Genomic DNA, 9,041 nt, shown 5'->3' on the forward strand with positions numbered 1-9,041 from the left:
AAATGCGTCATCGTTCTTCTAAGTCGTTTCGTTACACTAGCCGTGCATTTGTTCAAACTGCTCTGAGATGGAAACAGACAGTGTACACATCCAATTGCACCTATCAGTGGCGTCGTTAGCCCTGGGCGTCCGGGGGCCTGTTGCACAAAACCAGGATAAGTGATTAAGCCTGATTAAGCCTGGATTAATTTAGCTTTGACTTGGTTGCACAAAAGCAGGCTGAATTAAACCCAGCCAAGTAACCATGGAGATTTATTCTTTGCAGCTAGCCTGCTCCAGAGCAGGCTAACAGCCAGGCTAAGATTAATCCTGGAGTCGTATGTGTTAAATCAGATGCCGCTCTGATCCGAAATAAACGTCTTTAACAGTTGTTCCGTTGTCTTCTAAATGTTTTATACTTTATTGTTAACATGCATTACTTGTCACTATTGCTGTGACGAGTTTGATTTAAATCCTACTATTGCAGTTTAGATGGTTTGTAATGGTTGATTTATTTGCAACAGGGATTTCAATGAAGTCAGTGATGAGGGCAATATATAAAGTCCCATTCACCTGTGTTTCTCCCTGCACCATGGCATGCCCATTTCTGAATGACGTTTTGGATGAAGAAGCGCTGATATTTAGACATGCGTTCAAACGTGAGAGGGTGTTTCGGGACAGATCAGACCCTTTAGCTTTTCCCGACGAGTACCTGCATGAGAGGTATCAATTTACTGGAGATGGAATCCATTATTGTGTGGCACTGCGTTTTTTTAGAAGCGGCATGTTTTTATATGCCGTGGGACATGCCGAAATTCTAAATAAAGGCACTATTTGCCGTTGTGTCCGAAGTGCGTTTGGCACTCAAATCCTTGGCACACATCTTTATTACATTCGCTGGCCACAGAAGAATGTGCTTCATCAAAGAGATTTCTACAAGATTGCAGGTAACATGAATTACAGATTACAAAAATGTGTTACATTACAACAGTCACAGGATGTACTCAGACTATTTTGTGTTACAGCTTTCCCTAATGTCATTGGTGCGCTGGACTGCACACAGATCCGCATTAAACGCCCCTCAGGGGCCCACGAGGGAGATTGTGTCAACAGAAAATCTTTCCACAGTATCAATGTTCAGGTAAAAATTATTTAGTTACTGTCAACTAGCCCAAATGTATTCTGTGCATGACATGTATACTGAATAGGAAACATTGCATTGTTTCAGATGATCTGTGATGCTGCCTGCATCATTACCAATGTGGAGGCAAAGTGGCCTGGGTCCTTCCATGACTCCCGAGTTTTTAGGTCCAGTACCATTTCCCAGCGACTATCACAAGGTAGGCCACACACATTTCACTGATAAACACAATTGCGTCAAAGGTTTTACTTGTGTAGTTGTAATGATTACATTTTGTATTCTCAGGTGAATTCTCTGCCGTTCTGCTGGGAGACAAGGGTTATGCCTGTGAGACATACCTTCTCACTCCCCTTGCAGACCCTCACTCCCCTTGCAGACCCTCAGACAGCAGCACAGCAAGGATACAATCTTGCCCATGCAAGAACAAGGGCCTGAATTGAGATGGCATTTGGCCTTCTCAAGTCACGATTTCAGTGTCTCCACCACCTGAGGGTCACCCCAGACAGGGCCTGTGACATTACTGTAGCCTGCAGGGTCCAACACAATATTGCCTGTCTGAGAAAGGAAAGGGGTCCAGCAGTGGCACCGGAGATTGAGTGGGACAATGCAGCTATATTCCCAGATGACATTAATGGCAGGCTGGTCAGAGACCAATACATTCATTATTTCAGATGAGTGATTTCATTGTCTTGTCCTTCTCCAATAAAGGATTGTTTGTGTTACTTCTTAATTATGCCTAATGTTTTATTCAATATTATAGTAGCTTACTTTGGTTTCATAACCTCAATTTTCATCTCACCTCACTGAACTAATAACTTTGCATAGTGTAGTGTACATTCATCACACAGGGAACACCACAATGCTTCTTAAGCGTTTTATTTTAGTGCTGTCACTTGTCAGTTTGGTACTGCATCTGGATCCTGTTGCATACAGATCCTTCCATCACAGGACTTCCTTGGTTCAAATCAAGGGCCATTTCCTCAGCTGGGTGGGGAGAGTCTGCAGCTGGCTAAAATCTGTTTAGATAAAATGTGAGCTGGCATCTTGTAAGTAGTTTCTACATACCATTTGCACACCGTTAAGAATTAAGGCACTTACCAGCTTGCAAAATGTTTTTATATTTGATCTTTACTTGTTGCCAGGTTATTTTTTGCCCAGTCACATTTGTTCTGTATGAACATTAATTGTAGGAAGATATTTAGACTTAGACATAGCTTCTAGAAATTTGTGCACATGGTTGTAAAACATTCTCGCATGAGAGTTTTATATTGTGCTTTACATGTAAGGCTACCTACAGTACAACCAGCACATTTAGCACACAACGAGATACAGCACTGAAACCGACACATAAAACAAGCATATTAAAAGCAATTAAAACAGTGTACAACTTTTCTAGAAAGTAGATATTTTTAAATCCTTCCGCATTCAGTCGGTCCGCTATTGTCTGCCAGGCTTTTTCTCTCAGTTTAATAACAGCCGCCGTATTTCCTTTTCTGCATATTATATGCTTCACCTCCTCATAACTTTCCATAATTAGTTACTGCTCCTCGGGTGAAAAATATGCCGCAAGCATCTTCTCCATCTCTGAATCTGTGATCGATACCGTGGTCTATTTAAGAACGACGTGGACGTGCACTTATCCCGACTATCTACACCTGGCTTGACATAGCTTCACCTTCTCATCCTGGCTCGGCAAACGTGCAACCGATTAAGCCGCGATGAGCGGATCACGCTAAGTCAAGCTGCGCTTTTTCAGTTATCCTGGATTTCTTCATTCTACTTTTGTGCAACAGGCCCCGGGGCTATAGCCCTGGATCTTTTATGAATAGCCCCAGATCTCAAATGGAATACAAAAAATAATAATTAAAAAAATGTGCCCCTGCAAATAGATCATGATCTATTCATCTATAATTCCGATCGCGCATTATGACAATGTGGACGTGTAGCCCGCTAGCGTGTACATCGAACTTTTCCGCATGTACATTCAAAAGCCAGTACTTTCGGAAGGGTGGGCTAAGCCCCGAATGTATTGTGATCCTAGCGATGCATCTGGCACATATCGTTCCTTCTACGCAACATGCCATCCTTAAATGGGCGGAAACAGCTCATTTGAGTGAAGCCAAACTTTATGGTGGAGTGCCGAGGACATCTTGTGGTCAGAATTGGCAGTGCGGCTGTGTTACTGTCCAGTTTCCAAAATGCTTGTGTAGTTTGAGATTTCTCAGGGAAAAGTGTTTTTGTAGTCCCGGTAACGCAGGCTGCACAGTTCTCCAAGAAGTCCTCTTTTGTATTTTCACATGTCAACAGACCAAATAATGGAGACAATATCCCAATAGGACTGCATGTTACATGGCTATCAGACACATTGAACACATTCAAGCGGCATAATTCTGTTTACACAGAAAACGGAAAGCCATGTCCTACAGTGAGAACATTAGATCGGGGGATTCCTTGGGGAAGAAAAAGAGCATAGATTCCTTCACTCTGTCTGAGTATGTGACTGTGTGTGTATGTGTGTGAGAGAGACTGGGTCTGTCTGTCTGTCTGAGTGTGTGACTGTGTGTGTATGTGTGTGAGAGACTGGGTCTGTCTGTCTGTCTTTTGATCCTTCACTCTGTCTGTCTGAGTGTGTGACTGTGTGTGTGTGTGTGAGAGAGAGAGACTGTGTCTGTCTAATTATGCCAGGCTGAAACCCATTCAGAGCAGTGTGATCCACTGTATTGCAGGCGATTCCAGTGCTTTCCGATTTCTTGGTCCTTCCGCTATACTGTGGCCTACTGACAAGACACTCAGTGTATTCTGTTTCCATTCGATCCGCTGCAAGGGGAAGTAATGGGGTCCTATGCTCTTTGTTGTTTTGTGTTGGAACTATGCGCCCTGCCTGCGGTGTATTAAATAACACAGCAGGTTGAGAATACGGTGTGGAAAAGAGTGTCACTGTGCAGTGGGTTTGTGCATGTTTTGCTGTCCTAGGTGTTCTAGGAGAATAAGTAGCAGTGTTCCCGAAGGGGGACACTGTGACAACATAAGGACAGATGTAATATGAATGGTGTGGTGTGTGTCATTCCAATGTAGTGCGCTGGAGTCTCTCAGTTTTTAGTGTCCAGTAATGCCTGTAACATAGAAAAGCCGGCCATTTGTCTTTGGGCCATTTGTCTGAATGCCGGACCTCATTAAGTACAGGTGAGACCTAATTCTGTTGACAATATGATTTTGAATACTGAAGACGAATGCAAGGTTAGAATGAGCAACAGGTGCTTCTAAGGCCTAATGGTTTTGTAGGATTTGGGGTTTTAAAGTCATTCTGATCATGTCTGTGATATGCTGTCTTGAAGGACTTTTCGGGCCAAGTCTCTCTGCCTGTCTGGGTGAATGTCTGGGAGTGTTACGGTCTGCCTTTGTGACTGTCCGTGTGTGTGTCTCTGTCTGTGACTGTGTGTGTGTGTGTGTGTGGGACTGTCTCTCTCCCTCTCTCTCTCTCTGGCTGTCTGTCTTTGTGTGACTGTCTATCTGTCTGTCTTTAAGTCAGGCTGAGTGTGTGACGTGTGTTTGTGTGAGAGAGACTGTCTCTGTCTGTCTGTCTGATGGATTTCAGATGGATGGCTTGCTATTGCTCACAGGTCCATTTGTGATTTGGGCCTTGCCTATGTCTGTATGCTCCATGCTCCTATAATTCACCGGTTCTGCATTGGGGGAGAATAGTCTTTGAAACATTCCTATATTGTGGACCGTTTTGTTATCTGTCTTCTTTGTTATGGCTTTTCCATTGTAGAGAGGCCACTGGCAGCACAGACTTGGTGGGGGCATTCCTAGTACGGACACCCTCCCTCGCCATCTCCCTCCCTCCCCGCATACTGTAGGAGGAGGGGGACGACCTCTTTGAGGCCGCATGTTGGACATGTGTGCACCGCCCGAAGCCGACTGCAGCGCTGGAAGTCCATTCTCTGCGTAAGTACGCAGAAGAGGCTTGGGGGGCCCCATTCATGACCCGGGGCACGGTCAAGTCCCCCTCATTTTTATTACAGAGCATATAACTCTGGTTTCTCTTCAATCACCACTAGTTTGAGGTGGATAGTATCTAGAACGTATCACATTTTACCTGCTCTTTTCTACCTGCTTTTTTCTGCTCGCCCACCTTTTTCTGTCCCCTCTTCTACTCTATGGAGACGGCAGGAATAACAATGGCTTGACCGTGGCTTGTCCCAAAACCCTGGTTCATGGACCAGGCCAACCAACAGAGAAGGACTAGTGAGAGGGAAGAGTAACAGTGGCTTGACCGCGGTTCAAACCAACCCCCCGGTTCACGGACCGGGCCGGCGAACAGAGAAGGACTGAGGAGAAGGGAAGTGTAACAGTGGCTTGACCGCGGCCCGACCTGACTCTTCAGTCCACGGAAGACCCCCGTTTTTTTTCTAGCCATTTCCCCCACTGGCCCCAGTTTTGTTTTTGTTCGGTTTCCAGTTTGGACCAGACACCCACCCGCTGGAGGAACCGAAGGTTGACTGACCTAGAGGGAAGCAGCAGACAGACCAGGACCAGGCACCATCACCACCAGAGGCACAGAGAAAAAACCTAAAGAAATCTTTTAACACCAGGAGTGAGCAGGCCACAGGGGAGTACCTTGCCGACTCTCGGGTCAAGGGCTTCCAGGTGGATCTGCTCGCCCTTAGGTCATCCTTCCTCACCTCACACAGGACACCTGAGACCCCCACCCCAATTATGAACCCAGGAGGCATGCGACTCTACAATGCGATGAGGCTGACGCTAATCCCAACCCGAGAGGCTGCCAAGGATGAAGCCAACAAGGGACAAGGATCAACAACACCACCGACATCAACATCAGGACCTGAACAAGCAAAAAAAACTGAAAACACAATGACCCGCCTGGAATTCAGCAGGTCAGGTCTGCAGAAAGGTATGGACTTCGCGTCATCTAATTTAAACTGCTTGGCTAAACCCCCTGGACCTGTGGAAGCATTCAAGGTCAGTTTCAAAAACCCACAGCTATTAGAACAATTTTGGTCAACCTTCAATGGCTTCAGAATCTTGTCCCCATTTAACAAATTCAGAGCATTTCCACTGTTGGCTTATGGCTCTTTTGCAGAATAATAAAGGACCCAAATCAGGGGGGAGAAGTGTTCCTTGTTACCACTGTGCAGGCTGGTGGTGGTGTAATGGTGTGGGGGATGTTTTCTTGGCACACTTTAGGCCCCTTAGTGCCAATTGGGCATCGTTTAAATGCCACAGCCTACCTGAGCATTGTTTCTGACCATGTCCATCCCTTTATGACCACCATGTACCCATCCTCTGATGGCTACTTCCAGCAGGATAATGCACCATGTCACAAAGCTCGAATCATTTCAAATTGGTTTCTTGAACATGACAATGAGTTCACTGTAATGAAATGGCCCCCACAGTCACCAGATCTCAACCCAATAGAGCATCTTTGGGATTTGGTGGAACGGGAGCTTCGTGCCCTGGATGTGCATCCCACAAATCTTCATCAACTGCAAAATGCTATCCTATCAATATGGGCCAACATTTCTAAAGAATGCTTTCAGCACCTTGTTGAATCAATTAAGGCAGTTCTGAAGGCGAAAGGGGGTCAAACACAGTATTAGTATGGTGTTCCTAATAATCCTTTAGGTGAGTGTAGGTGCATAGGCGCCGATTTATGTTTTCCTCCGTGGGTGCTCATAGGCGCACGCCATTTATATATACACACACCTATATACCTATATATACACACCTATATATACATATATAAATGCACTACGCACACCTATTCATTTATTATTAATAAAGCCGTAAAGTAGATCTTTCAAAATGTACCACTTATCACAAATACAGGATTGGAGATGAAAAGTTTAACTGACACGTAGGCCTAACCGCGATCAGTTCATGGGAAATTAATGTTTTGCGCTATCATCTAAATATCGATAAAAAAAAACTACACATATAGTTTCTGGGAGTTTCTCCCTAATTTCTGCTACGAGTTTTTGATAGTGGCATTTTTTCATCTGAGAAACGCTGTGATTGGTGGATAGGGAGCACCCGGAGCAGGCGACTGGTTATGTCGCTGTCACTAACATCGACATAACCAATCACAGTGTGACAGACGCTTCACATATCACCAACGGCAAGTTTAATTTTAAATGAATGTAGCCTACTGGCGGACTGGCGGTCTGGCACACGTGGGTGCTCGTGCTCGGTACTTTCATGGGTGCTCGCTATTTTCCGTGGGTGCTCGCTATTTTCCGTGGGTGCTCGAGCCCCGGAGCACCCACGGTATCGGCGCCTATGTGTAGGTGTGTTTTACATATGCATCCTAACCTTGTTTGGTAGTGTCCCTTCTTGAGTCCTGGGGCCCTTCTAATAATAGACAGCAGCTGATAACTATGTGTACCTCATATAGCACCTACTCAAACATTCTTCCTCTGTGTTGTGTGTTGTGTTCATTTAACGAGAGTATAGGACTATCATACATTTAAGACATTAGGAAAAGACATGTTTTCTCACAATTCCCCCCTATGACATTAAAGTACTACATTTACATGTCATAACAACAAGTCTGTAAAGAAGAATAACACTACCCATGTAAAAATAAGAGAAGGAAAACAGTTACAAAGAATACAAATAATAAAGCGAGCTAATTCATCTCACGTCCTAATAACGTAAGAGATACACTTGCGGTTACCTATATATGCATATTAAAATTATAGATAGACGGTGGGTGTGATGGTACTCTCGTCCTTTACAACACAAGCCTGTGAGGGAGAACGTTGTTGGTCCGTACAGATATCACAGTCACCTTGGGCACACTGGAGCAGGTACGGACATGGACTGTGCTCGTGAAAGTCCCGTGGGAGCATGCGCCTTTCTTTGAGTGACAGACACCTGTCGACAGCACACTTGGCAAGAGTTATTAAGATAAAATAGACCAACACTACAACCACCACTGGCATAATCATGTTCAGCAGAGAACCCCCCAGCCTACCCAAAATAGATGACAACCATGTAGAAAAACCTAAATCATCAGGATTGTAATTATTGTATTTAGCACCTCCCTCACGGATTTTACCAGCCAAATCAGTCAGGTCTTCAGAGTTATCAGGTATATAGGTACAACACTCAGTCCCGATAACTGCACAGGTTCCCCCCTAAGCTGATAATATGTAATCGAGAGCAAGTCCATTTTGCATTGCAAAAGTTTGAAGGGCAACCATTTCAGCTGACTGCAATTTCAGACTTTCAGAGGTCATGTTAGCTAAAGCCTCCAAAGAGCTAGCCATACTAATAACTTCTCTTGCCAACATGGCTGTGCCATAGGAAGGGAATGCAATAGCAAAAAACCTTTCAGTTTCTGTGATAGCTCGTGTATGTCGTGTTTTAAAGGGAGAATCTGTACTCAGTCTCACATGTGGAATCACATAACCCAAATAACATGATCCTCACCATAAAGGTGGGAGCCATGGATAGGCATTGGGGCCACAAATGAAATGAGTTCCATTAGGAGCAATCATGCCCGTAGTTATCAAGTTGCCTAAGGTGTTAGCATAAAATACAGTTTCTGTGCCATTATTGAGGGTTATATTGGCATACATCAAACACTCAGGGATAGTAGTACCATCACAAATAGAGAGATCCGCTGTTTGGTTGCATTAACTTCGGCCTACAAACACAAAAGCATTTGAATATTGTTCCATTAGGCTTTTGGATTGTTCTCGCTGTATACCCAACCACCCCCTAGGTGGATTAGTAACTACTATATGTGGCGGACGACGCCAGAATTCAGGGCTGTTTCTATCAAAGGCTGGCATATAACTATGATGCCATGATTTCACAGGCACACCTAAAGATGTTACATGATCCTGGACGGAAATGCATCCAGATCGTTTAGGTTCCCTCCAGCAGGGATCAG

This window comes from Esox lucius, chromosome 13 (assembly GCF_011004845.1).
Source record: "Esox lucius isolate fEsoLuc1 chromosome 13, fEsoLuc1.pri, whole genome shotgun sequence".
In the NCBI taxonomy this organism is placed as follows: Eukaryota; Metazoa; Chordata; class Actinopteri; order Esociformes; family Esocidae; genus Esox; species Esox lucius.